This window comes from Podarcis pityusensis (genome assembly GCF_964106645.2).
Source record: "Podarcis pityusensis genome assembly, chromosome: 8".
In the NCBI taxonomy this organism is placed as follows: domain Eukaryota; kingdom Metazoa; phylum Chordata; class Lepidosauria; order Squamata; family Lacertidae; genus Podarcis; species Podarcis pityusensis.
The window spans coordinates 20,980,560-21,007,678 of record NC_138033.1 but is presented as its reverse complement, the minus strand read 5'-3'; the positions used below and the strand labels follow the sequence as shown (position 1 = coordinate 21,007,678).

At 45.0% G+C, this 27,119-nt stretch overlaps 1 protein-coding gene across 9 annotated transcripts in view; it reads left to right on the top strand.

The window, feature by feature from the left end:
- HIVEP3 (HIVEP zinc finger 3) overlaps positions 1–27,119 on the top strand; it is a 238,290-nt gene that overhangs the window by 110,188 nt on the left and 100,983 nt on the right. For all 9 annotated transcript variants that reach the window (XM_081015378.1, XM_081015382.1, XM_081015385.1 and 6 more), the window contains exon 2: positions 6,507–6,597. The gene's annotated coding sequence lies outside the window, so the exon portion shown is untranslated. The remainder of the gene's footprint in view (positions 1–6,506; positions 6,598–27,119) is intronic.

The window sequence follows — 27,119 nt, the reverse complement described above, 5'->3', positions numbered from 1 at the left end:
TTTTAACATTGCATTTCTCATATTGTTGCAACCTGCACTGGGGTGTAGGCTAGATAAGAATTCCAATTAAGCAATCGAAATACAGCTGTACCTTGGAAGTCGAATGGAATCCGTTCCGGAAGTCCGTTCAACTTCCAAAATGTTCGGAAACCAAAGCGCATATTCCGATTGGCTGCAGGAAGCTCCTGTTGCCAATCAGAAGCCCCAGAAGCCCCATTGGACGTTCGGCTTTCAAAAATAGTTCGCAAACTGGGACAGTCACTTTCAGGTTTGTGGCGTTTGGGAGCTAAAATGTTCTAGAACTAAGCTGTTCAGAAACCAAGGTACGACTTTAACAGCAACAACAAACTGCTGTTGTCATTGTCACCATCATCATCATCATCATCAAAATACAGTATGTCTCATTGTGGTGAGGAAGTGGCAGGAGTGAGCCAGTAGTAAACCACGCAAAGTTAAGTGAAGTTAACTCTTTGGTAGAAAAAAAGAGGATCTGCACAGGAGTGCCAGGCCTCATGAGCACAGCAACTCTTCTTCAGTAGGCCTTGCCTTTATGAAGCAGTTGTGAAGACTGAAGGTCTCACCTTCCCACAGCTGCGTAAGTCCCCTCCTCTCTAGGGTTTTCCCCAAGCAATCAGAGACTGTGCCTGTGTGATGCTAACTTCTCCTTTGCCCTCTTCATGCCTCTTCTGGTTCTGTGAGCCCAGCAGGGAGGGGACCTTGTCGCAGCAGGAGGGGGAGATACCCCTGCCTCTTCAGCAGCCTGACTCATCTCTGCCTCTTGACCACCCCCTCCCACTCTCCTGCTTGTGGACTTCCCTCTGCCATGCACTCTCCCCGCTTACTAAACCCTGTTGGCTCTTCAGCTTCCGACACTTCCTCATCCCAGTCTTCTCCCTCTGACCTCTCATCATCTTCCCACCATCAATCCCCGGGCTCTGAGCCTTCTTCCCTTGGTGGTTCCCCAGCTGGTTCCTCCCACCATTTTCATTTTCCCCACAAACAAATAATTGAATCTCCCCCCCCCTTCTTCTTGTGACAATGGCAGTGCCCTCCCAGAAATGCATCTTCTGTTCTTGGCGTTGCGTTCTCAGCGTACAGAGAGTTGCGTTCTCGGCGTACAGGCCAGGACCTGCTTATCTCCAGTGTATAGAAATCGGAATGATCTGATCCTGTACATAGCCTTACAGAAAGACTTCCTGTTACACAGTTTTAGAAATCATTTTGGGGGGAGTAAATATATGAACACCTTGTCTTAAACATTTTGTTCATCATTCTAAAAGAAAGCATGTTATAATTCATTTGACTTCTCATTTTTCCCACTCTGGGGAGGGGCGGGGAACGCTCCCCAGAAATCCTCTTTCTACCTAATATTTCTGAACCCAAAACACTCTGCCTAACAGTAGAACTGACCCTAGGGAAGAAGGACCTATGGCTTCCTCCATAGTGCTTATACATTTTCTCCATATTGCTCACAATGTTCCATATGGAGCTCTGTGCAAAATGCTCTGATAATTGAAGGAAGGCAAATCAGCTGATTTGGAGGGCATAGGGTTTTTTTGCTTTGTTTTTAAGCAGCTTGTGCTTTTAAAGTGTACAATGGAGAGAGAGAGAGAGAGAGAGAGAGAGAGAACGAACGAGAGAACCTCCTGATAATCTGCACTCTGTGAAAATGGAGACTGAAGATTCCCTGAAGATGCCGGTATTAAGAGCCATTAGATCAAGTCTAGCCTTTGTCCCGGGGGCCATGGCAAAATGTCTACCTCTGATGCTTTCTGAGGGCTTTCTCTGGTCTAGTGTTAAAACATTTTAAGTGGTGAGGTTTCCTTCTAGTCTTCTCATAGGATTTTAATGCCAGGGCAATCACCTCGCTAGAAATTGCTCCTAATAGTCAGCTTGTGCTTTTTTTTGCTTCCTTTCAGGCTCTCTCATTGCACTCTTTTCATTCCCACCCCCACAAATCAACTCATCCTGGTATTTGTAAGTTCTTAAAATAAATCTGCTGCCATGTCTTGAGGTAGCCCAAAATTAAAGATGTACTTTGGACTTCTGTTGTACCGTGGGAAAGTGGCACAGTGGTAGAGCATCTCCAGGTACTGCTAGGAAGAGTTCCACATTACTGAAGAAGCCAGACCTGGCAATGGTACCACCTGCCTCAGTTCAGAGGTAGCGCCACCTGCCCTCCAGATGCTGTCAGACTCCAACTCCCATGAGCATTAGCCAGAATGGCCAGTGTCCAGGGATGACAGAAGTTGTTGACATCCGGAAGGTTCTACATTAGCTACTCTTGCCTTAATTATACAGTGGTACCTCAGGTTACATACGCTTCAGTTTACATATGCTTCAGGTTACAGACTCCGCTAACCCAGAAATAGTGCTTCAGGTTAAGAACTTTGCTTCAGGATGAGAACAGAAATCGTGCTCCAGCGGCGCGGCGGCAGCAGGAGGCCCCACTAGCTAAAGTGGTGCTTCAGGTTAAGAACGGTTTCAGGTTAAGAACGGACCTCTGGAACGAATTAAGTACTTAACCCGAGGTCCTACTGTATATCCAGGTTTGAATACTGCAACACAATTCTCTGTGGGGTTTATCTTTGAGGAGTCTTAACCAGCTTCACTTGGTCCAGATTGCAGCTTCGGAGATGTTGCTTCCAAGGTGCAATTCAGAGTGTTTTTGTGATGATCTTGTAGAGCCCTGAGTGGCTTAGGTCCTTAAGGATCACCGCTCCCTGCACCAACCTGCCTGCTCTCAGATGGAGAGGTCCTTCTCTTTGTGAAAACACAACTGCACAGGACAGGCGAGAGGGCAGGGGAGAATAGGAGACTGCCTTATATTGAGCCAGACCATTGGTCCATCTAGCTCAGTATTGTTTACATTGATTGGCTCTGGCTGTCCAGAGATTCAGACATTCTCAGCCCGACTAGAGATGCCAAGGAACAAACCTGGGAGCTTCTGCATGCAAGTGCCGTTGCTCTGCCACTGAAATGCAGGCCATGCTGCCTTCTCAGGTGTTATCCTCGGTCCTCTAGCAGTGCTGTCCCAACCCCAGCTGTGTACGAAAACAGAGCCTGTGGACAAAAACCAATCGATTGACCATGGTGGTCTTCAGATCTCCCCATCTCAAGCCTCAGCAATCTGCCTTCAGCAAGTGGACCTTGAAAAGCCTGCCAGCCAGTGAGATTGACTGAAAAGATCATGAACTGCTGGGCAGAATTATGCCAGGGCTTTCCCATCCAGCCATCTGTTTGGGCAGGCACTGCAGCTTTTGTGTTACCCAGATGAGGTAATGTGCTGTGGCAGCCTGTGGAGAGGGAGAGAGGGAGGGAGGGAGGGAGGAAAGGCGGGAGGGAGGTGGATGGAGAAAGCAGAAGATTCCTCCTTTCATCAGAAATTGACTCGTCTGTCTCACTTTGGGCAACAGGGGCAGCCAGCTTCCATTTGCCCCTGGCCATGACACTGGGCCACCATCCTTGTGGCCTCCTGTTTCCAGTGTCTCAGGAGAGCAACCCTCAGGGCACAATAGCCAGGAGGCTTATTGTTTGTTCTAGTGCTGCTGACTCCACTTGCCAGCAAAAACCTGGATTTAAATATAGAAACCTTAGTTGCCATAACAACCATCATTTCTTTTTTAAAGAAAAAGAAAGGAAGGAAGCTTTCCAGTTTGAGAGGTAGCAAAGTTCTTCTGCTATCCAAGATGCAAACAGCTGCTTTCAGTTCTTTTTGCAAAATGCTCAGCAAAATAAAATAAAACAGAAGCTTGGGCTCATTATATGAAAAGGAGACTGCAAACCCCTCTTGCTACTCATGAGAAGCAGGGGGTGGAGGGAGAGAGAGAGAAAGAAAAAGAAAGAAAGAGAGAGAGAGAGACATACAGAGGGGTAATGCCTAGGGCTCCATCTGTTGTTTTGATGCCTGGAGTGACCAGCCTGCGTTACAGCAGGGATTCTGCAGTGACTGGGATTTTGTGTGTGCATGTGTGTCTGGGAGAGAGAATGCATGCATGTGTGGTCCCCTCCCCTCCTCCTTTCCGGCACCTTAGAACTATCGGAGTTAAAATTCATTACATACATGCATGTGGAGCAGAAAAGCGGGCTGGGGAGGGGGGGGAGTATGAGATCACCAGAGGCTGATGAATTATAAATCACAGGCAGAGACTCCGATGACCAGCAGCTTGTATACCAATGTGATGCGGCTGTTGCTGGAGAACAACAGGGGCTTGAGGGATCGAATGTTGCAGGCAGTGATAACAGCAACCCGATACTATTGGAAAGCAATCTTGCAAGCTCACCAATCGGAATGACTCCCTTAAAATTTCAAGGGGGTCCTTCGAAATACAAACAGACCAAAATAAAAACCTCCCAGATATAATATTTCTCTCTCTATAATTTTTTTTAAGGGGCTTCTATTTCCCCTATGTTCAGAGACCATACAGGTACAGTGTGCTCTCCAGAGGTTGTTGCACATCCCATCAGCTCTGACCATTGGTTCTGCTTGCTGGGCCTAAAGGGAGGTGGAGTCAAACAATATCACAAGAGCACCATGGTGGCTGCCACTGCGAGTAACCAGAGTCAGGGGTTTTTTTTAATGAAAGAGACTAATCTAGGTATGTCGGCCAGCAGTGGAACAAGCTGATTGGGCACCAGGGGTGGCATTTTTTCACCCCCCTCAATGGTGACACCAGGGGCGGCCCGCCCCCCCGCCCCCCTTCCTCTGCCCCTGATGTCGGCATAAAATGAATAAATGAATTCACTTCGGCTGGGGTGCTAAGGTTCCAAAACCTGCCTGGGGATTTATCCTCTGGTCCTGTTCCTGTTCAGGGCATCTTGTATTACAGATGGCCCTTCAGGTCTCTTCGAGCTGTATAGTCCTATGATTCTATTATCCCTGTTCCCTTCAATTTCATTGGCTGCTAGAGTGACCGCTAGTGTATTGCCCAAAATGAGGACATACATCACCCAAAATGAGAATTATTTTGGGAGGGAGGGGGAAATGCAGAAGCTAATTTACACATGTAGATGCAGATTTAGAAAAAAATTAAATCATGGGTGGTGGACTTGTGGTGCTCTGGATGTTGTTGGAGTCCTCCTGTTGGCCCTAGTGATGAGGAGAGTTGGAGTTCTGAACATCTGGAGAGCCACAAGTTCCCGACCCACGATTGAATTACAAGGACAACACACCTCACCACAGTGGGGAAGAATGTGACTGGGTGAGCTGAGAGCCTGTTCATTCTGCTGCCCACGTGCTCCTCACTGCAGATGGGCAACATCAATTATTATGACCATTGTTTCATTTCCCACCCTTCACCTTAAGGTCCCGGGGTGGGTTACAACATTAAAACAATAATAGGAACAGGTTTTTTTTTAAAAAAACAACAAAAAGGGACAACAATAAAAATAAGGTGGATCCTAAAAATACGCTCCTCAAGTGTCAAAAGCCAAGGTGAAGATACATGTCTTCAGCGTCCTTCAGAAACTGTACCATGAAGGTGTCTCCGTGGGGAGGGTGTTCCACAGTTTAGGGGCCACCACGGAGAAGGCCCTTTCTTGGTTTGCTGCCCCCTGAGGTTTTGAGGGTGGAGGAACTACCAAGAGGGACCCCTCTGCCAGTCTCAGCACACAAGAGGGTCTGTAGAGAAGGAGGAGTTCTTTCAGATATCTAAGGCCCCTGTTGCTCCCTACTCTTATGTCTTTAATCTTGATTTGGATCGGGAAGCCCTTCAAATCGTCCTTCAGATATAGAATTGTGTCCTCTGTAAAGTTGGACCCACATCATCCCCTGTATTAGCTGTCATCTCTTGGGGTGGGTGGAAACTCGGACCTCAGTAACGCATCGTGCGAAGTCTTTTATCTGACGTTATCGAGGAGATACCAATATGTGCCTTAATTATATCACGTGTGTGTGTGTGACTTCATAATTCTGGGTTGGTGCCACATACCAGGAGGCGCTGGCTCATAATTTCTGGCATGCTTTCAGACTGACCCTAATATTTGCTGCATCAACAGATAAGCACTTAGGGTCTCCGCCAGACATTTTCGGCTTTGGAGAGAATTCTGTGTCATCATGGGGAGGCAGCGGCTGGAGGGGGGGAGTTCCATTGAGCAAGCCCAAGGTCTTATTCTCTTTATATATTTCTTTAATTAATTAACTTGGAAAGCCATCATAAGGAAAAACGTGGTAAGTGATACGTAGGTAAAATCAATCCTGTGTGAACTTGGCTTGTTTTCATTACCCGCAGTTTAAACAAACCACAGTCCCCCTACTTCGGATGTAACAGGGAACCGTTATTTGTTTGGTAGTGGAAATGGATGCTTCTGTTCTCCAATTTTTGGCCACAACAGATGAGGAGAAGGCTGGGAAAATCTGTGCAAACTTGTTTGTGTAGCAGGAAACCATAGTTTCCTATTACCTCTGAACCTGGTCTCCCTCTGTGTGTGTCTGTCCCTCTCTGTGATGCACGTATCATGGCCAATATAGTTTTCATGTTCAAAACAATTTCTCATTTCTTCACCAGGCTCTTGTTCAAAAACCATCTTCCTCTTGCTGATCACCTTAAAGACTGTTGCTGAAATATACAGTGGGGACTTGTGGTTGCATCTTCACAGGTAAGAGACCTCTAAGTAAGGGAAAATATATTTGTTTGCTTGTTATGCATGCTGAGAGAAATTATTTCGGGATGAGATTCAGCAGATGGTTGCAATTGTGCTCTAATGCTCTGCCCAAGGACACCCCAAAGACCTCTAAGGATCACACAAAGAGTCAGGCACTGGAAGCAGAGTTGGTTGTTTGTTTTAGATCATGGCTGGGGAACCCTGTTGGACTACAACTCCCATCATCCCTGACCATTGGGCACGTTGGCTGGGGCTGATGGCTAATGGAGTCCAACAACATCTGGAGGGCCACAGGTTCCCCATCCAAGCTTTAGGTGTTGAGGTGCTGCCGCTGTTTGCAGTGCAATGAATTTTCTAGATAATTTGCATTGGAATTTTTTTTGATGCCTTGATTTAACATGTTTATTTTAGTTGTATTTAATGAGCAAAGCTAAAAACTCGAAAGCTGCCAGGTCTGCCTAACACTGTATTTCCCAACTGGCATCCATTCATTTTTATTAACAAATATATGAAACAGAAATGTTCCCAAACAAAAATAAAGAGCTGGTGGGGGTGGGGAATTCTTCCCACATCACTGGTTGTATGAGACTCACTGGCCTGGTTTGGCTGGTCATATCTCGACTTAATGAAGTGAGATATGAAAAGCATTTACTCTCTTCACTGCTCCCTTTATGGGATGAATAACCAACCCAGGAAGTCTTTCAGTAGCCATAGTTTCCTGTTCATTCTCACTGGAAACTGTGGCTAGCACCTTCAGAACAAGCCAGGATCCTGAACCCATTCCAAAGCATGGCCAGGCTTCTGCTAAAGCTGGTAACCATAGTTCCTCAACTCGGACGTAACAGGAAACTATGATTAATTCTAGCCTTTCTGGTCTGCTTGCTCACACCATGAAGGCACAAAAGATTCATTCACACTTTGCCTTATTAAAGCAAGACATGATCGTCCAAATGCAACTGCTCTCTTGTTGTCTCGCCTCTGCCTTGTGCAGCTTTAACCGGTCCTGAAATTCCACGATGCCAAATTGTTTATTCCGAGATGAGGTGTTTTTTTTAAAAAAGGATGTTTCGTCATCAGATCACTTGGTCTTGAAGTCGATTCTTTCTCTCCTTTTTATCAGAGCTGTGTGTCACATCCTGTTACCCGCGCTGTCAAATGCCAACGCTGTAAAAACATGGTTCCTGTCCTCTCTCTATGAAGCACTTTCCATTTTCTGAGATGTGCAGTGAAGCTAATGACATTGACATACCTGCAAATATCTTTAGGGCCCCCAGCTTCTATAAGGGCACCTTCTCCTATGAGAATCTGCCGCCAATTAACACCATCCTCAGGGGACCTTCTCTGGACGTTCTTGCCTCTGGTGTCTAGCTGTATAGCTGTTAGAGACAGGATCTTCTTGACGGTGGCAGCCACATTTCCTCCACTTGTTCACTTGCCTCCTTTTCGTTAATGGTGCTGTAAGCTCTCTTAATTGCTGTACATCTTCTCTCTTAATTGCTCATTTATCTGTAGGTTTTATTGTTATTTTGGTGCATCGTATGCTAATTTTTCTTTCTGCAAGCTTTTGTTGTTGTTGTTGGAAGATGAGCTAGAAATGTTAGGAAATAAAACTTTTAAAGACGAAACAATATTTCACAATCGAATAAGGGAAAGCAATTTGTTTAAATGCACCGGTCATGATCTTGGAGTCTCAGAGTGAATTTGGTTTTAGTCTTATAGGCTGCCAGGGTTGCAGTGTGGTCTTTTCTATGTATTTACTTAGGGCAGTGCTGGGCCAGGGTAATAGTAATAATAATAGTAATAATAATAATAGACTAGACCAGTTCAGGAGGTGAACATGACACCATGAGTGGAGATGGTCAGAAATTCTTTATAATGCATGCTCCATTCTCCCAACTCCCCACAATGGACATATGATTGATAACATGTTTTCTTCTATTGTATATGCTTTGTTGTTCTTGTTACTACAATAACTTATTAAAAACTCAAATAACTCCCTAAAAATGATGTGATGGATCCAAGCAATATCAGTCATGCACTGAAATCAAGGACATGACGAATTTAGGGCCAGGTATTTAAAACGGTCTACTCTGAGTAAAATGCAGGTGAATGTAAACCATTTTATTCACCCTTTATCCCATTATTTTATATGCATTTACTTGGCCGGATAATTGCCTTGGGAAAATCCTGAGAAAATGCAAATTTTGAAGGATGTCATAGAATTGTGGAGTCGGAAGGGACCCCGAGGGTCATCTAGTCCAACCCCCTGCAATGCAGGAAATCTCAGCAAAAGCATCCAAGACAGATGGCCATCCAGCCTCTGCTTTGAAACCTCCCTGTCTGTTTTTCAATCTGCATTTTTTTTGGGGGGGGAAAGTAGAAATTAGGTAAAGTTGCCTATCACAGTGAATTGAATCTAGTGGGTGGCCTGAGCTCTGTCCGACTTGGGAGACTAAGCTTTATTGCAGACCCCATCAACACACTGTGCTTGTGCGAAACTGAATGCAGGTTTGTGGGTCCCCCTCTCCATGTGTGAGTTGCGTTTGTAACTTGAGGATCAGCGTGGAATCTCCATTTGTTTCCCTTTCAGCTCGTAAGGGCGCTTTCAGTGCTAATTTTAGGATTTTCTCCAAAGATACAATCTTTAGGGTCGGTGTATGATGAATGCCCTATTTATTATGCTCCAAACTCTTTTTAAAAAAAATAAATGTGGTGGTAGTGGGAGGAGGGAGGGGGAGATGCATCCTACCCTTAAATATGCCGATCTCCACAGAGCTGTAATTTTGGCGTGTTCCGAGAACAAGTCAGGGTAGGGTAAGGGCTCCGTCTAACAGCCAGGAAGAGGCTGTCTGTTTATATTTAAGGCTGTGCCGATGTGAGTTGTGTAAGCAGGTGGCACATTAAAATGCATGCATGATTTCCTACCAGGATGGAGCTCTGTTTTTACTGGCCTGCCCTGCCCTTGTAAGTGAGAGGGGGAAGTCAGTAACCATCGCAATGTGAGATATTTCAGGGAGCAGGAGAAGACCCAGAAGGAAAGATTTGTAGATTCTGGAGGGTGATTCGTTCCATCCCCCTATCTAGGCAAACTGTTGCCCCACTGTGTTTGGAAGATGCCTGTTTTAATTGGAGCCCCTCCTACCTTCCTGGTTTGGGATTTGGAAGGCCTCATGGTAAACAATGAAAGAGATCACTGATAGGAGACTCAGGAGACGGTGCAAACCCTGCTATTCATTTTGGTTTGTCATTTACGCTTCCTCCCCTATGCCTGACAGCTGCACAGAATACAGAAATCCTGCAGGTGAAGGGACTTCCTGCCATGGAGATACAGGAACGAGACAGGGAAAGTATCTCCTGCCGGTTTTCTGTTGCTGTGTGGAAGCCAAATGCTCCCACATTGAATGAGCCAGGGTGAGATTTTGGAGGCACGACCACAAACAATTGGGAAGGATGGGGAGAATTTGTCAATGGCAGGTGCCATTCTTTCTCCCACAAGGCTTCAGAGTGAGTGGGGGCAGGGAAACATTGCCCACACTTGGATTTGGCTCCATGCCAATCCCAGGTGATCGGATCATAGAATTGTAGAGTTGGAAGAGACACCAGTGGACATTTAGTCCAACCCCCTGCAATGCAGGAATCTCAGCTAAAGCATCCCTGACAGATGGCCATCCAACCTCTGCTTAAAAACCTCCACAGGAGAGTCCACCACCTTCTGAGGGAGTCCGTTCCCCTGTCAAACAGCTCTTACCACCAGAAAATTCTTCCTAATGACATGGCTTCATCACGTAACCAAATCATAATGGAACCAAATTGTGGTTAGAGCGATGTGCTTTGACACCAATGCTTCATGCTTTCACCCTGGAGACTTGCAGGGGGCGGAGAATGATGGCACTCCATTGCTTCGGTCACCCCCCACCCCCACCCCAGTGCTGCTATGCAGGTGGTATTGCCGCCAGATTCCCCTCCCTCCCTGGGGTAGGGAAGAGACACAAGTTAGCAATCTCAGATGCAAGGGTTGGGATTAGTAAATAAGCAAGTCTGTGCAAATGGATGGGATGGCTCAGCGGAGGATTTTAAGGGTTTGGCAGGGAGAGGCTCATGAAGTGTTTGGATTGGCAATGTAGAAGATAGCAAGAAAGACAGAGTAGTTGGCATGGAAGCAGCCATTCCATCAGGAATCAGGAGAGAAAGAGGGAGGGAGGGGGGTAACTGGAAGACCTCTCCAATGGGCTCCGCTTGAAATACAAGGAACATTTAGCTCCACCTCTCCAATTCTCTCTCCCTCCCCCCTTTCCATGAACCTGGTCATTTCAAAAGCAAAGAACTAGTGCCTGAACTTGCTTTTTCCCTCTCCCACCCAATCACTTTTCCTTTTATGTCACATCTTTTAAATTGTAAGCATGAATACAGTGGCTGCCCCCCCCCCCCCCCAGATCTCTGTAAGCTGCTATGGGAGTCTTTTTCCAGCGGAAGAGCAGGATTTTAAAAAGAACTACGTTGCTACGGGGAGTTGGAGGACAGTTTGCAAATGGGCTTGCATCAAGGGGATTTGTTTTGTATTTGTTGAAGGATGTAAGGTGCCTTGAGTATTTCTTTTGAGACGGAAAGTGTGGGGTATGAATTATCCAAATAAATGCATTTTGTCTGAAAAATGCCAGAACTACTTAAACGTCAGAGATGGATAATAGGTACAAAATAGTTTTGACATAAGATTCAGTGTGGGGACATTGCCATGAATTATCATAGAGACTGTTTGACATAAATGCTTGACACACGTTTGTAGTGGGAGAGACAGAGCTCAGTGGTGAAGTGTCTGCTATGGATGCAGAAGTTCCCAGGTTTGTTCCATCCCTATCATTTCCAGGTAGGACTGGGAGTGTTCTTGCAGAGAAGCTGGGCTGGATGAGCTTAATGTTAGGTAGATTTGTAGCTGGTTGACTGACCGAACCCAAGAGGGCTCACTAATGGTTCTTCATCACTCTGGAAAAAAGTGACAAGTAGGATGCTTCAGGGCCCATCATTGTTCAACATCTTTATAAATGACTTGGATCGAGGGGATGCTCATCAAATGTGCAGGTGACACAAAACACAGAAGACAGAATTGGGATTGAATATGACCTTAACAGATTGGAGAACTGGGCCCAAACTAACAAAATGAATTTCAGTAGGGACAAATGTAAGGTTCTGCACTTAGGCAGGAAGAAGCAGCTGCATAAATATAAGATGGGGGATACCTGGCTTGTCAGTAGTACATGTGAAAAGTATCTTAAGGTCCTAGCAGACCACAAGCTTGACATGAGTCAACAATGTGATGCAGCAGCAAAAACAGCTAATGCTATTCTAGGCTACACAAAGAGAGGTGTCCAAATCAAGGGAAGTAATAGTACCACTCTGTTCTGCCTTGGGCACGTCACACCTGGAATATTGTGGCCAATTCTGGACACCACAATTTAAGAAGGATGTTGATAAGCTGGAATGTGTGCAAAAGAGGGCAACCAAGGTCTGGAAACCAAGCATTATGAGAAACAGTTGAGGGCATTGGGTACGCTTAGCCCGAATAAGAAGAGGCTGAGAGGAGATATGATAACCATCCTCACATATCTTAAGAGTTGTCACATGAAAGATGGAGCAAGCTTCTTTTCTCCTGCTCCAGTGGGTAGGACCTGAATCAATGGCTTCAAGTTATAAGAAATGAGATTTCAACTAAACATCAGGAAGAACTGTCTGATGGTAAGAGCTGTTTGGTTTTTTTTTTTTTAAAGCAATTTATTAGGTTTTACAATAAAAATAAACATAATAAGCAATATAACATTGATCTTAACATATTTTCACATTTTCTTTGGACTTCCTCACATCTCCCGCTCCCACTTTCATCGTTGTAACATTTGGTCAGCAATTTATCATCTTATTTAAATTCTTATATCCCTTCTATATTTCATAATCTTATAATTCTCAGAAGGAGCTAAATTTCACAGTCTTACTTATTTTCTTAAAAACTTCTTAATTTAGTGGTGCTCAGTTATTTTGATCTAGCATCTTATTTAGCATTCACTCAAATTACAATACTTTTGTAAATAGTTCTTAAATTTCTTCCAGTCCTCCTCAATCCTCTCTTCTCCCAGGTCACGGATTCTGCCGGTCATTTCAGCCAGTTCCATGTAGTCTATCAGTTGTATCTGCCATTCTTCCAGTGTGGGTAGATCTTGAATTTTCCAATGTTTTGCAAGAAGTATCCTTGCTGCTGTTGTTGCATACATAAAAAATGTCTGGTCCTTCTTTGCCACCCCTTGACCGACAATACCCAAAAGGAAAGCCTCTGGTTTCTTAGTGAAGGTATATTTAAATACCTTTTTCAGTTCATTATAAATCATTTCCCAGAACGCCTTCACTTTAGGGCAAGTCCACCAGAGGTGGAAGAACGTTCCCTCGCACTCTTTGCATTTCCAACACTTATTATCAGACAGGTGGTAAATTTTGGCAAGTTTGACTGGGGTCATATACCATCTATATATCATTTTCATTACATTTTCTTTCACCTTCTAATTTGTAATCCAATAAAAGGAGGAAAGTCAAGTGCAAGTAATAATCCCAAATCTTTAGCTTAAAGTCTTTACTTTAAGATGCAAGTTCAATAGATGCTTAGATCTGTAAAGCTTAGGATCTCTTTCTTTCAGCCTCCACTCCTCCAGCTGATTGCTTTTTTCAAGTTCAATGGCTGCGGAAGACGGACTTCCTGCTTCCACGTCTCTCCGCTCTCAGCCAAGTTCAAGCCAATTTAGATTTTCCCTTTAAAGTCTCTAATTTCAAGTGACTCAGTCTTTTACTCACAAGTTAGTTGCTTTTCGTCCGAATCCGTAATTTAGCAGGAAAAGGGATCAGCGCTCACCGACAATAGCAGCGCGGCTTCGCTCCTCAGGCTGTGAAGCAGCTCTCAGCGCCGCAACCCCCCTCCGCGCTCCGGAGCCCCTTACGGGGTTCCTTTTGCGCTTGGAGGGTCGCTAAAGGCGCCCACCGAGCCTCAAGACCCCAGGCTCTTGCCGCCTGGGGTTTTCCAGAATGGGTCTCCGCTTCGCCGTAGCGGACGACCCGTTGCCTGCGGAGCCTCCTCTCCCGTTCAGAAGAGGACCGCCATTGCCGTTCGCGCCGCCCCCGGAAGTGGTAAGAGCTGTTTGACAGTGAAATGGTTGTGGACTCTCTTCCCTTGGAGGTTTTTAAGCAGAGGTTGGATGGCCATCTGTCATGGATGCTTTCGCTGAGATTCCTGCATTGCTGGTGTGCTAGATGATCCCCAGGGTCCCTTCCAACTCTACATTCTCTGATTCCATGAAACCAGGAAGAGCTGCTGCCAGTCTGTGTAGACACTACTGAGTTAGATGGACCCACTGTCTGACTTGGTATAAAGCAGCATCCTATGTCCCTATATTTAACCTGCATGATAAAGTTTTTCCCATTATGCTAAATGATAAGCCTTTGAAACTGTTTGAAACCATTGCTGCTCAACCTTATGCATGTTTACTCGGAAGCCAGTTTACTCTGTGTGCGCAGGGTTGCAGCCTCAATAATTGCAAAGAATCAGCGTACTGTTAGGGTAAATCAGGCATAGGCAAACTCGGCCCTCCAAATGTTTTGGGACTACAACTCCCATGATCCCTAGCTAACAGACCAGTGGTCAGGAATGATGGGAGTTGTAGTCCCAAAACATCTGGAGGGCCGAGTTTGCCTATGCCTGGGGTAAATCATACAATTGTTTCTTTGTGTGTTTTCAAACACCCTAGTAACCATTTCTTTGATCCCAAGCAAGCTAGCTCCTTATAACACTCTACCCCTTGTCTGGCAAAGAAGAAGCAGTGAGTTTTTTTTATACCCCTCTACCAAGTCACTAATGCAAAAGTTCCTGTATCGCATGTGTGGTGAGATCAAGTTACATTGTTAAGCTGTCTTCTATGCTGCAGGTTTATGTTTGCTATAAAACATCCCCCCACCGCTGTCTGAATGATCTATGGAGAAATAAGTGGCAGCGATTAAGTAGCAAATGAGTAAGAGGGGGTAAATTATGCTTTTCCTGAATCCAAGACACATTAAATGTTTGTGTTTGCCTGTGAGCACGCATACAGGAAAGCGGGTGCTACAAAGCCATTCACTTTTTACTCAGTGTTGGGGAAAATGAGGCCCAGAGACCAAATATGGCCCTCCGAACCTCTCTCCAAAGGTTCTCCCCAGGAGAACCACTCCAAATTCTCCCCAGGTCACCCATGTGGCCTTGAACTCAGATAAGGCCTTTCGCTTGTCTGGATGGGGTAGAGAGAGGGATGGAGGTGTGTGAGTAGAAAATAGACTACTGCACAAAGGTAAATTTTAAATTCATTGCCTTTCTGCCTCTGCCCCCAATGAGCCCTGGCATGTGGCCCTCAGAAAGTTGTCCAGAAAGGAATGTGGCCCTTTTCCTGCATTAAGCTCTTTAGGGGAAGGGAGAGGATATATTTTAAAAAATGTACTAAGTAAGCATTGTATCCAGTGTGTAACATTCCATATCTCTTCCCACCCAGCACAGGGATTTCAATGGAAATCCCCTCTTCCTCCCTTGCGTACCTCCTAAATCTGTTCAGGGTCAGATGTGGGGATAGTGTGGGGCATGCCCAGGGACGAGGTGGGGGATTCAAACTTCCATTGCACATGCAGAGATCCTTGTGCTCATGTATCACGTTGTTGGATGCTGCCCTAAATAAACCAAAGTTTTAAAAATAGTTAGTGCAAAGTGAGATGCAGCTGGTGGGTAACTGTGCCTCTTTAAAGCACCATGGCCTATTACCATTTTAATTAAGGACTCAGCAGGCAGGAAAAGAGTTTTGTTTTTTTTTTTAAATAATATTTATTAAGATTTTCAAAAAAAAAGAAAATACAGAAAGCAAGAATTAAAATACGTTCATAGCCTTATTTTCATATATCCACTTTCTGGGACTCCCCCCTTCCCCCACCCCTACCATATTCCTTTTTCATATTGTTGGCTCCACAAGCTCTCAGTTCTAATTAAAAACTTAATTTGTTTAAACCATTATTCGAATTTAAAATTTCTACACTCCACATCAATACCCTAAATAAAACACAAAAAATTTCTTTCCCAGGGCCCACCCCATTTTCATTCCACAATTTCCCTTTTTTTAATAATAAAAACACCCCACATAATAAAAGTATCAGAAATAAGAAATAAAGAGTATAATAGATGAGACAAAGCCAGTTCAAAAAAAGAAGTTAACAAGCCTTTGGATTTTAGTTCTCCCCCCCTGTCCCCGGTTTAATTTCCCCCTGACCACCAAACCATGTTATCCGCCTGGGATTCTTACAATCCATAAATCACCTATTTCCCCCAACTCCTTGCTGGTTTTTTCTTTTCTTTTTTTCCCTTTCATAATCATTTTTAGAACACTTAACTTCAGATCTTTAATAAAGCTTCCCCCATTGTTCTTTCCAAATTGTAGTCCAGTTTCCTCTTGTTCCGCTGCTGAAACGTTCTAATTCAGAAGCTTAGTAAGTCTGCAGGGATTATTATTATTCAGGAACAAAAACTTGCGTTCAGTCCCTTCCTTTCTTCAATAGAAAATTCTATTGTCTCCTTTAGCTGAACACCCTGTAGACAAAATATTATTTCCGTTTCGCAGCTTTCCCAGAAGATAACCAGTCCTGTAAAATTCCAATGGTGTTTTTTTTCACTTACGACCATCTTTGTAATGTCCCGAAACTCCTCTAGGGGGATTGTTATAACTTTGTCTTCTCTAGTCCAAAAGTCCGATTGTTATCCATGTTTTCGCCATTTTGTATCCAAGTTTTAACAAGTTGTAGCAAATTGTAACAAATTTAGCCAGCAAAGTTCTCATAATAAAATCCTCTCTGCTTTCCGACTTTGACAGCTACTTTGACAGCTGTCAAAATCTCCGACTCTTTTCACCAGGCTCTCTCTTCAATCACCCCGGTTCCCAGGGGGGGGGGGGTTACGTTTCTTCTCCCTCAGTTCATCCTCCAGCACAGTTCTTATAATTCCCCATCGTGGAATTCTTAGTTTTTATCAGCAATACAAATCTTTTTGGACCTTGGTTGCCCCGTCCTTGTCTTGAAAGGTTTACAATAGGGGGGGGGACTGACTTCCTTTTTGGATCCCCCCCCGCTCGTATCCAATTCAAAAAGAAATTCTTTTTTTCCTCCTTTTAAACCCAGTTTCCAAATTACTCACGGGTTGTTGTCTAAAAGTCCGAATTTTCAATAGAAGAAGTCAGCGCTCTCCGCCGGATGGCATGCGGCTGCGCTCGGCAGGGATAGCAGAGGACTCAAAGCACCACGCTTCTCCCCGGCACCCGATCCTTAGCCTTTAAAAAGGCTCCTTCACGAGTCGGGAGGGCGCTAGCGGTGCCAGCCGAGTCTCCATGTCCACGACCCTCGTGGCCGTGGTTTTTAAGGGTCCCCGCATCGCCGGTGCGGTAGGACCCAGCCCCTGCCGAGCAGGCTCCCTCCGGAGCTCGGAGGGAGTCCGCCATTCGGCGATGGCGCCAACCCGGAAGTCTCCAGGAAAAGAGTTTTGAGCAGCTGCGATTCCTTGTGGGGGATGCACAACCTCTGCCACATTCAGGAGGACGAAGCAAAAGTGCGCTGAGACACTAGCCACCCTGTATATTTTCCGTTTTGAGTGTCTGATTTTGTCAGCTCCTGGGCTTTCCTGGGTCCCAGAAGAAGGTTTGTAACTTTTTGTGTGTGTCTAGACAGCTCGATATTAGCAGTCATAGCCCACATAGGCTAAGGTTCATCACGACTCCCACATTAGCCACAAAAGGAAAGTAGTGTAGAGTACAAGTGGAAAGTGGTTGGAGGTGTGATTCAAAAAGTATACGAATGTTAGCATCTTCAGAGGACTCTCTCTCTCTCTTTCTCTCTCTCTCTCTTTCTTTCTTCTCTTTTTTAATAATAATTTTTATTGAGTTTACATTATTTTGTTACAATCCATTAAAATCATAACATCACCAGTAACTTTGCCCCCAACTCCCTGGCTTTCATAAATATTCACTTACAACTTGGCATTTCTCTATCATCCTATATATCTTCTTTCTTTACTTATAAAATATACCTTAAGAATTGTAAAGAAGTTCCAAGAATTAACATTACAAAATATTTTAACTCAAAACCTGCAAACGTTTTCAGCTGTTTACAATGTTCTCTCATATATTGTATAAATTTACTCCAGGCCTTTTTAAACAGCTTGCCGAGCTGGTTTCGGATCTTCCCCGTCAGCTTTGCCAGTTCTGCATGTGTATATATATATATATATATATATATATATATATATATATATATTCTTATCTTATACTTACTCCAGTCCTCTGAGAATCTCTGATCCCGCAGGTTTCGAATCCTTCCTATCATCTTATCTAATTCTGCACAGTCCATTAATTTCGTCTGCCATTCTTCTTTTGTCAGTAGTTCTTCTTGTTTCCATTTCTGTGCCAATAGTACTCTCAGTTCTGCATGTTCCATCATTTTAGTCTGCCATTCTTCCGATGTTGGAAGTTCCTGCTGCTTCCATTTCTGGGCTAAAAATATTCTCGCAGCTATGGTAGCATACACAAATCTTTCCTTCCTTCCTTCCTTCCTTCCTTCCTTCCTTCCTTCCTTCTTTCCTTCCTTCCCTCTCTCTCCCTCTCACATATTCACACACACTATTTTTTTCAAGATTTTTACGGAAGCATAGACACTGAAGATGCAATTGCTTATAAATTAGTATCTTGTTTTAAACCAAGGGCAATACAAAACCAGAATTTGATAGAAAGCATTTAAAGGTAGGGGTCGAGGTGGTCATCCCATAAGAAGATTTTGCTCTATCGGTTTCTTTTCATAAAACAAACGTTTGGGATTGGTTCAGTAAGAAACAAAGGAGGGAGTATGATCTTAGGCCTTAGGTGTCGGTTGTTCCTGTTGCGTTGTGGCTGCCTCTAGTTTGTCGTGAACCGCCCTGAGATCTGCAGAAAAAGGTGGCATAAAAATAAGTAAATAATAATGAAAATCGCTCATCATAGGGGTTTTCCTTAGTTATCTAACTCGCTAGAATTTTTATTACAATACATTCAAGGTTTTTATACTTTTTAAAGGTTGCTTAAACAATTGTTTAATCAATGTTAGATTATTATCATTTTGGATTGACCAATTGAGCAATTTTTGAGCAAAACTTGTTGAGCACATTGTATAAATTAAGCACCCTTCTTTTGGTGTGTGTGATATTCATTTCTCTCTTTTTTAGTGTCATGTTATTGGAAGAGGCAGAGATCATAGCTCAGTGGCAAAGCACATGCTCCAAATGCAGAAGGTCCCGTGTGTTCAGTCCTGGCCTTACACAGGTCACCTGAGGACAGTGCTAGCTGTAGGTATGACTGGAGTTGCAGGACCTTGGAGAGTTCAAGATGAGAAACGTTCTCTGCAGTGGCGTAGTGGAGGAAGAATTTGGGGGAGCTTAACTCGTGGGCTCCCCTTCCAGAAAGAATAATGATAACATGCCAGCAGGTGATATTTGCCAGTGTCGTAGGCTTGGAGGACAGGTCTGGCCTGGCAGATAATTCCCACTTTTTAGGTATCTTAAACCACTGTTCTTCAATCTTGTTACAACTCCTATCTTCCCTGTTGACTAAGCTGGCTATGGATGATGGGTTTTGTAGTCCAATGCCAGCTGGGGGCTGAAGGTTGAAGAGTTCTCTCCTAGGCTCAGATAGTGACTGCTTCAATGACAATGATTTTCATGGCTTATCAGGGATGTGAGCCCAGGTCTCCTCAGTCATAATCCAGCATACTGACCCTTTGCCAGCTCATGGTCCCCCCTTCTCTCCTTCTCTCTCTCATTTGTCTATATCTATCTATCATCTATCTATCATCTATCTATCTACCTATCATCTATCTATCTATCATCTATCTATCTATCTATCTATCTATCTATCTATCTATCTATCATCTATCTATCTATCTATCTATCTATCTATCTATCTATCATCTATCTATCTATCTATCTATCTATCTATCTATCTATCATTTCTTGCCCTTCCCAGAAGAGCCCAGCATTACAAGCACAGCAACGATAGAATGCAATTTTAAAAGTTTTAAAAATAATTGAAAACCTCTTTAAAAATCTAATAATTTACACTGAAAGTTAATAACATCAGGATTGCAATAGGGGCTAAATTCCTCTGGATGACACCCACCTCTCCGCTTCCTCCTCCCAAGCTGAGAAACAAAAGGGTAGCAATTCCCTTGCACGCAAGGAAGTACGGAGGATTTTCCACTCCGCTCAATATTTGTTTGTTTTCTCCCCTGCCTAGGAGGACAGAAGTAGCCCCCCTGTACTCCCAGGCCTTCTGCACTGCCTCTTTCCAACATCCCAGGGGTGGTGAAAGCAATAAAAATGTGATCGTCTAGCAGTAATTTAACACAACATTACTGTGGGTCAAGTACAAACCCTGCAGCAGCAGCAGCAGCAGCAGCAGCAGCAGCAGCAGCAGCAGCAGGGATATGATTAGCAATCGTTGTGGCGGCAAGTCAGCAATAAATGTCCGAGTTTATGCAGTTCTCTGGGGGTGTTCACTGACTAGCTTTTTCAGTGCATCACTTGTAAGCTGCAGACATCAAGCTCATTGAGCAAAGATCCGTTTATTAAGGAATAGGGAACAAACTTTGCACTATAAAGGATTGCAGCAGTGGTGCCTCCCTTCTCTGCTAAAGTTTCTCATCTCTCTCTCTCTCTCTCTCTCTCTCTCTCTCTCTCTCTCATCTATCATCTATCTATCTCAGGGGTAGGGATTTTTTTCAGCCCAACCAAGGGCCATATTATTTTCTGGTCAACCTTCTGGAGGCCGTATGAGAATGATGGACAGGACCAGAAGAAAACATGGAGATTCCTTGCCACCCCCTCAAGTGCTTTTGCCTGGCTGGAATGTGTCCTTGAACAATCATAACGTCAATTGTTCCATAGAATCATAGAATTATAGAGTTGGAAGGGACCATCTCAAGAATCATCGAGTCCAACCCCCCTGCAGTGTAGGAATATTTTGCCCAGTGTGGGGCTCACACGCATGACACTAAGGTTCAGAGTCTCATGCTCTACCAACTGAGCTATGGTTTGAGCTGGATGGAGTTCCTGGGTGGAGAGGCTTGTGGGTGGGTACATAGAAGACTCTTGGCTTTAGTGTGGGTGGGTCCTACCCTTCTGTACAGAGGTAGAATCACATGGATTGCTCTGACCACTTTTGCCCCACCCATCATTGGTATGTGGCCCCTGAAAGTTGCCCAGAAGGGAATGTGGCCCTTAAGTGACTCACAGCTTCCCACCCACGATCTAGGGTCTGCAATCCTTACATTTCTGCAAATGCACTAAGTTCATTGCTGAGGCTGGTTTCTAGCAGGAATGCTTCTTAGACAAGAGGTAAGCAGCTCTGTGGCATGTTTTCTCACCATCCAACCATGAATATAGGGGAGGGAAGGAGAAGCTAGCATACCTTGCATTCCTGAAGCGGGTGGTGGTGGTATTGAGGCGGAGGATTCCTAGTAGCAAAAAAACGGCTTCCTTGCTTTGGAATCTGGTATGCACATCCTGCTTCTCTGTATGTCTGGAAGAAAACAGACAATTCCCTTCAGGAGCCTTTGGTCACCCCTTGTACCTAATGGATTGAATATGCATTTTCAGTCAGCCACAGTGATGCTTTGCTTCTTTTTCTGGCCTCTGGAGAGTCTGGCACATGGATTTTTTATTTCATTTTTTGCATTTGACTCCTTTGACTTTGTGATCTCTCCCAACTGCTTTTTTTTAAGGGAATATGGTAGCATTTCAATTTCAAACTTGAATAACCTTGTCTCTGAGCACTGTTGCGGGACAGAATTATGAGCACAGTAATTCATGAGTTTCTGAAAGCTTCTTCCTTCCAAGCTAGCGGGCAAAGGCAAGTGAGTTCATGATCACAATTTGGAAGAGAGGGACTGGCATGCATTGTGGATAGTGAAATGCTATATTAAGTTAATCCAAAGCTTATAAACACCCCCTTCCTGTATATCCCATGCCATTTCATTGGCTCTGGACAACTTTCTGCCAATACCATATTTTCTGTCTTGACTTTATGAGGAGCTTTTCCAGACTGTCATTATTTTGTGGGAGCAAATCAAGTTCTTACTGGAATTTGAGGTTTGCACAATTAAAGTGAATTGAAATGCTTTGCTGCCTTAGCATAACAAATCCACTTAAAAAAACAGTAGCAGCAGCAGCAGCAGACTTTAAGCAGTTAGGAAAGTGATGGTGAAATGCGTCGAAAAGTGTGGGGTGAACGAATGATTAATGGGAAGACATGTGAAACCTCCTGCAAGCAAATCGGGAGGAATGCTTAATGATAAAAACCAGACGTAGTCTAACCACTGCATAAGCTTTGTGCAAGCAAATCAGGGATGAATGCTCAATAAACAGGTCATGCAGAGGAGCCTTGATTTTTGTCTTCAGAGGCAGCCCCAAGTATATAACATGTTGCAGTAATCCATCCTTAAAGGCTACCAGAGCAATAAATGACAGAAGTTATGCAATCCCTGCCCAGTTAGGGGCGCAGTTGAGCCACCAGCCAAAGCTGATGGAGGGCACTCTGTGCCACTGAGGCCACCTGAGCCTCAAATGATAGCAATGGATCTGGAAATACCAGAGGGAGTGTAACCCCATCAAAAGCAGGCAGCCTCCCAGCCATCTGGTGTAGGGAACTAGCCACTAACAACAACAACAACAACTTCTTATTTCTACCCTGCCCATCTGGCTGGGTTTCCCCAGCCACTCTAGGTGGCTTCCAACAAAAGATTAAAAATACATTAAAACATCAGTCAGTAAAACCTTCCCTAAGCTGGGCTGCCTTCAGATGTCTTCTAGTTGTCATATAGTTCTAGATGTCATATAGTTGTTTATTTCTTTGACATCTGATGGGAGGGTGTTCCACACGGCGGGTTCCACTATGGAGAAGGCCCTCTGCCTGGTTCCCTGTAACCTCACTTCTTGCAGTGAGGGAACCACCAGAAGGTCCTCAGAGCTGGTCCTCAGTGTCCAGGCAGAACGATGGGGGTGGAGATGCTCCTTCAGGTATACTGGGCCGAGGCTGTTTAGGGCTTTAAAGGTCAGCACCAACACTATGAATTGTGCTCAGAAATGTACTGGGAGCTAACAGTGCCTCGGTCTTATCTGGACTGAGCCTCAGTTTATTGGCTCTCAAGTCAGTCCATTATTGAGGCGGGACAAAGGTCCAGCACATCCTCTGCCAGACCTGCAGATGTAAAGGAGAAGCAGAGCTGTGTGTCATCAGCATATTGCTGACAATGTGCTCCAAAACTCCAGATGACCAAACTCAGTGCTTTCATGGGTAAGGATTGCAGTAGTCTCTATCGGTTAGCCAAGTGCCATCCGTTTTAATGCCTGCGATGCGCTTGAGCCAATTAGAACAAGTGATACATTCATACTTTTAGGGCTGGTCCTGTGTAGGTTTCCTCAGAATTACCCTCCCCCCCCCCCCGACTTCAGTGGCACTTGCAAAGTGTGTTTAGGATTGTAGCCTAAGTGCTATATTTATTATTAATAGATAAGAAGTATTTGTTGCTGAAGCCAGCCACAGGCCATCAGAACGATGCAACAATGCTGTCACAATGCCAGGAAATGCAGATTGAGGTCGAACCATCCAGTCTCGTGCAAAGTAGTTTTTATCTGCTCATTTATGGGCTAAAGCATAGATATGACCTGAGAGCTTATACCAATCAGGGCCTAACTCCATGTTACCTTAAATGTGAAGTGTCCCAGCAGTTTAAATAAATAAATAAATAAATAAGCATTGAGCATTGGCAGGGTGATTTTCATCAGGACCCCACCGTGCTTGAGGACTGCTTGCTTTTTAAAAAATAAGAGTAATAATTGCCATACTGAGAGTGAAGGGATGTTGTGGTCCTGATGAAAATCATTTCCCTACCCTCGGTATTAATTTTAAAAATCCACTGCCTGGTATACATTTCATGTCTTGCAAGGAAGGACACACTGCTCTTACTGCTAGTTCCTCTGGGACTGCAGAGATAAAGAGAGGTGTGGTCTTGATTCTTTCTTTTGTCAGGGCACCAACGGCCCCCTGCCCTCCCTGGAAGACCATCCTGGCAACAGGGAGAAGACCAAGCTGATCGGCTAGCGAAGGAGCGGCTGCTTTAATGTCTGCTTTTCCTCTTCCCTCTGCATTCCCTTTTCCTTTTGTGTCATGTCATGTCTATTTGATGGTGAGTCTGCCAGCAGGGAGTAGCTTATCTTTTAATATTTGTAGAGCATGTATCATCATCATCACCAAATTATAGGTGCTTTACAAGTATTATATAAAAGACAGACAGACAGACAGACAGACAAGTCCTAGTGAAGCTCAGCAAAAACGCACGATAGAGTCTTCACAGAACTTTATCAACCCCTTCAGACAATGATGCAGGACCACATTTTTAAGTGTGTGTACCAACCTTTGAGTGTGTGTCTGTCTGTGTGTGAGGGAGAGGGAGAGGGAGAGGGAGAGGGAGAGAACTCTCGTGTTGGACCTGGAAGACTAGAGATTTGAATCCCCACTCAACCATAAAGCTCCCTGGGTGACAGTCCCTCAGCCTAACTGACCTCACAGGGTTATTGTGAGGATGGAATAGTGAATGGGGTGAACTGTGCATGCCTCCTTGAGCTCTTTGGAGGAAATCTAACAGTCAAGCAAGCAATCATAAATACCCGGGGAAAGGTTCTAATCTACCTTTCTCCCTGATGTGCTAGCTCTATATGTGCCAGGAGCTTTTGATGCGTGGGAACATTCAAAATCTGAAAATGCATAATCTAGAGCATGCTGCAGTCCCAGAGAAACTCTGTCTTGTGTCTCCCTGCAAACACACACTTGCAGATAGGTTCCAAGCACCCTTTGGGCTTCTTTCGATTCCATTCTGAAGAAGCTCAAGATGGAATGTTCTGCTCTATTTCTAATTAAGTACAATATCATACTGATTAAGTTAGTGTTCCTAATTAAGCCCAAGCTTGGGTGGTGAGGCGACATGGGCTCTGCTGGAAATCCTGTCTCATTTCGGCTGGGAGCTCAGAGTCAACGACTCCCCACCCCCTCGTTTCCCTGCAGAGTATCTGCTCTCCACCTCTAAAGACGGGGATATGGGCTTCCCTGCTGCGATTACAGCCTGTGAACACTGTGGCACGTGAGCAATGAAGAAATAGTTGGAATTGGATGCTCGGGCCAAACTGTAACTCCCTGTCACCAGCTGCTGCAGAATCCGCAACGGTCAATATGTTCCTGAGAGTTGTGGACCTAGTGGGTGGGGTTCTTTCACTTCCATAAGCAGCACAGTGCTCTCATTGATCCCGAGGTGTGAGCAGCATGACAGAGGTCTCCACTGCCTGCGAGGAATGTTATTTTCAAGGCTCTTTACTTCCTGCTTCAGGCAGGCTTCCTGCTTTCCAGTAGCCCCTTTCTCCTGCCTGCTTCCCTGCCAGAGCTGATTCGGAATGCAGGCAGCATGTCCCCTTAGGGACATCCATCCATGCTGAGGGTTTGCGTGCTAGCTCCTTCTTAACTTCCTAGGAGCAGAACCTTGTGATTGCTGAAAAATGTGCCACCACGAGCGCAAGCTTGTATGTATCCATGGAGATGCTCGTTCACAGAAATATTCTCTGCATGAATACATCTCCAGGGACGCTGGGAAAGCATTGCATTAGAGAGAAAAGTATTCTCTGGGGTCAGCTGTAGCAGTGGGGCGGGTGTAGGAGTTGACCCAGCTTTTCTTAATGAGCCCGACCAATGTGCTGATGGCCGCGCATGAATGTGGTGCTTGCTTGCAAGAGAACGATATCAGATTACAGAAGATTCTCAGTATAAAGCTGGTACAGGACTTGGTCCAAAGAATAAGGGCCAGTTTGGGGTAGTGGTTTCAGTGTTGGGGACCTGGGAGACTAGGGTTTAAATCCCTGCCTGGCCATGAAATTCACTGAGTAATTCTAGGACAGTGGTTTGGAGGAATGCATTGCACCCCTGAACAGCCTGCCCCACCCAGATTTCAAGCTGAACATTCAGTATTGTGAAGTTTGGGTAAAGGTGAAGGTAAAGGGACCCCGACCATTAGGTCAAGTCATGGCCGACTCTGGGGTTGCGGGCACATCTCGCTTTATTGGCCGAGGGAGCCGGTGTACAGCTTCCAGGTCATGTGGCCAGCATGTCTAAGCCACTTCTGGTGAACCAGAGCAGCACACGGAAATGCCGTTTACCGTCCCGCTGGAGCGGTACCTATTTATCTATTTGCACTTTGATGTGCTTTCGAACTGCTAGGTTGGCAGGAGCAGGGACCGAGCAACGGGAGCTCACCCCGTCGCCGGGATTCGAACCGGCGACCTTCTGATCGGCAAGCCTTAGGCTTTGTGGTTTAACCCAGAGCGCCATCTGTGTCCCTTAGGTTTGGGTACAGGTGTCATAAAAACATTAAACCCCCCCCCACAAAAAACCCTGTTGGATCAGGCCAATGGCTCATCCAGTGGCATAGCGTGAGTTGCCAGTGCCCAGGGCCACACAGAGGGTGGGAGGGAAACAGACAGAGTATGCATGCACATTCAACTGCCTAACTGCATCCACGTTACCCAGGGGATCGCAGCAACAAAGATAAGAAAAGAAGAGTCGTTCCATTGTCTGTAGAGGTCACTTCCTGGTTCGCCTTTTTCAGCAGAGCTCAGTGATGGAAGTGCACAGTTGTACTGAGGCAGCAGCAGGTGTTGAAATTTTGCACCCAGGGCAACTGCCCCCCCCCATGCCACTGGACCCATCTAGTCCAGCATCCTGTTTTCACAGTGGCCACCCAGATGCTTGTGGGAAACCCACAAGAGCACGCTCTCCTCCTGTGATCTCTAACAACTGCTATTCAGAAGCATTACTGCATCCATCTGTAGAGGGAGAGCACTCCTTGCCAATAGCCCACTTTTCCATGAATTTGTTTAATCCTCTTTTAAGGCTTGCTGGCTATTACTGCCTCCTGTGGAAGCTCGTTCCATAGTTTAACAGTGCACCATGTGAAGAAATACAGTGGTACCTCGGGTTAAGTACTTAATTCGTTCTGGAGGTCCATTCTTAACCTGAAACTGTTCTTAACCTGAAGCACCACTTTAGCTAATGGGGCCTCCTTCTGCCGCTGCGCCGCCGCTGCACGATTTCTGTTCTCATCCTGAAGCAAAGTTCTTAACCTGACGTACTATTTCTGGGTTAGCAGAGTCTGTAACCTGAAGCGGATATAACCCGAGGTACCACTGTACTTTTATCTATCCTGCGTCGTCCAGGAGTTCTTGTGTTATAAGAGCAAGAGGAAAACTTTCCTCTCTCCACGTTCTCTATGCCATGCATACTTCTATGAACTTCTCTATCTTGTTGCCTCTGACTCACCTTTCCTCGACTAAACCAATAAAATTCCAAATGCTTGAGCCATTCTTCATA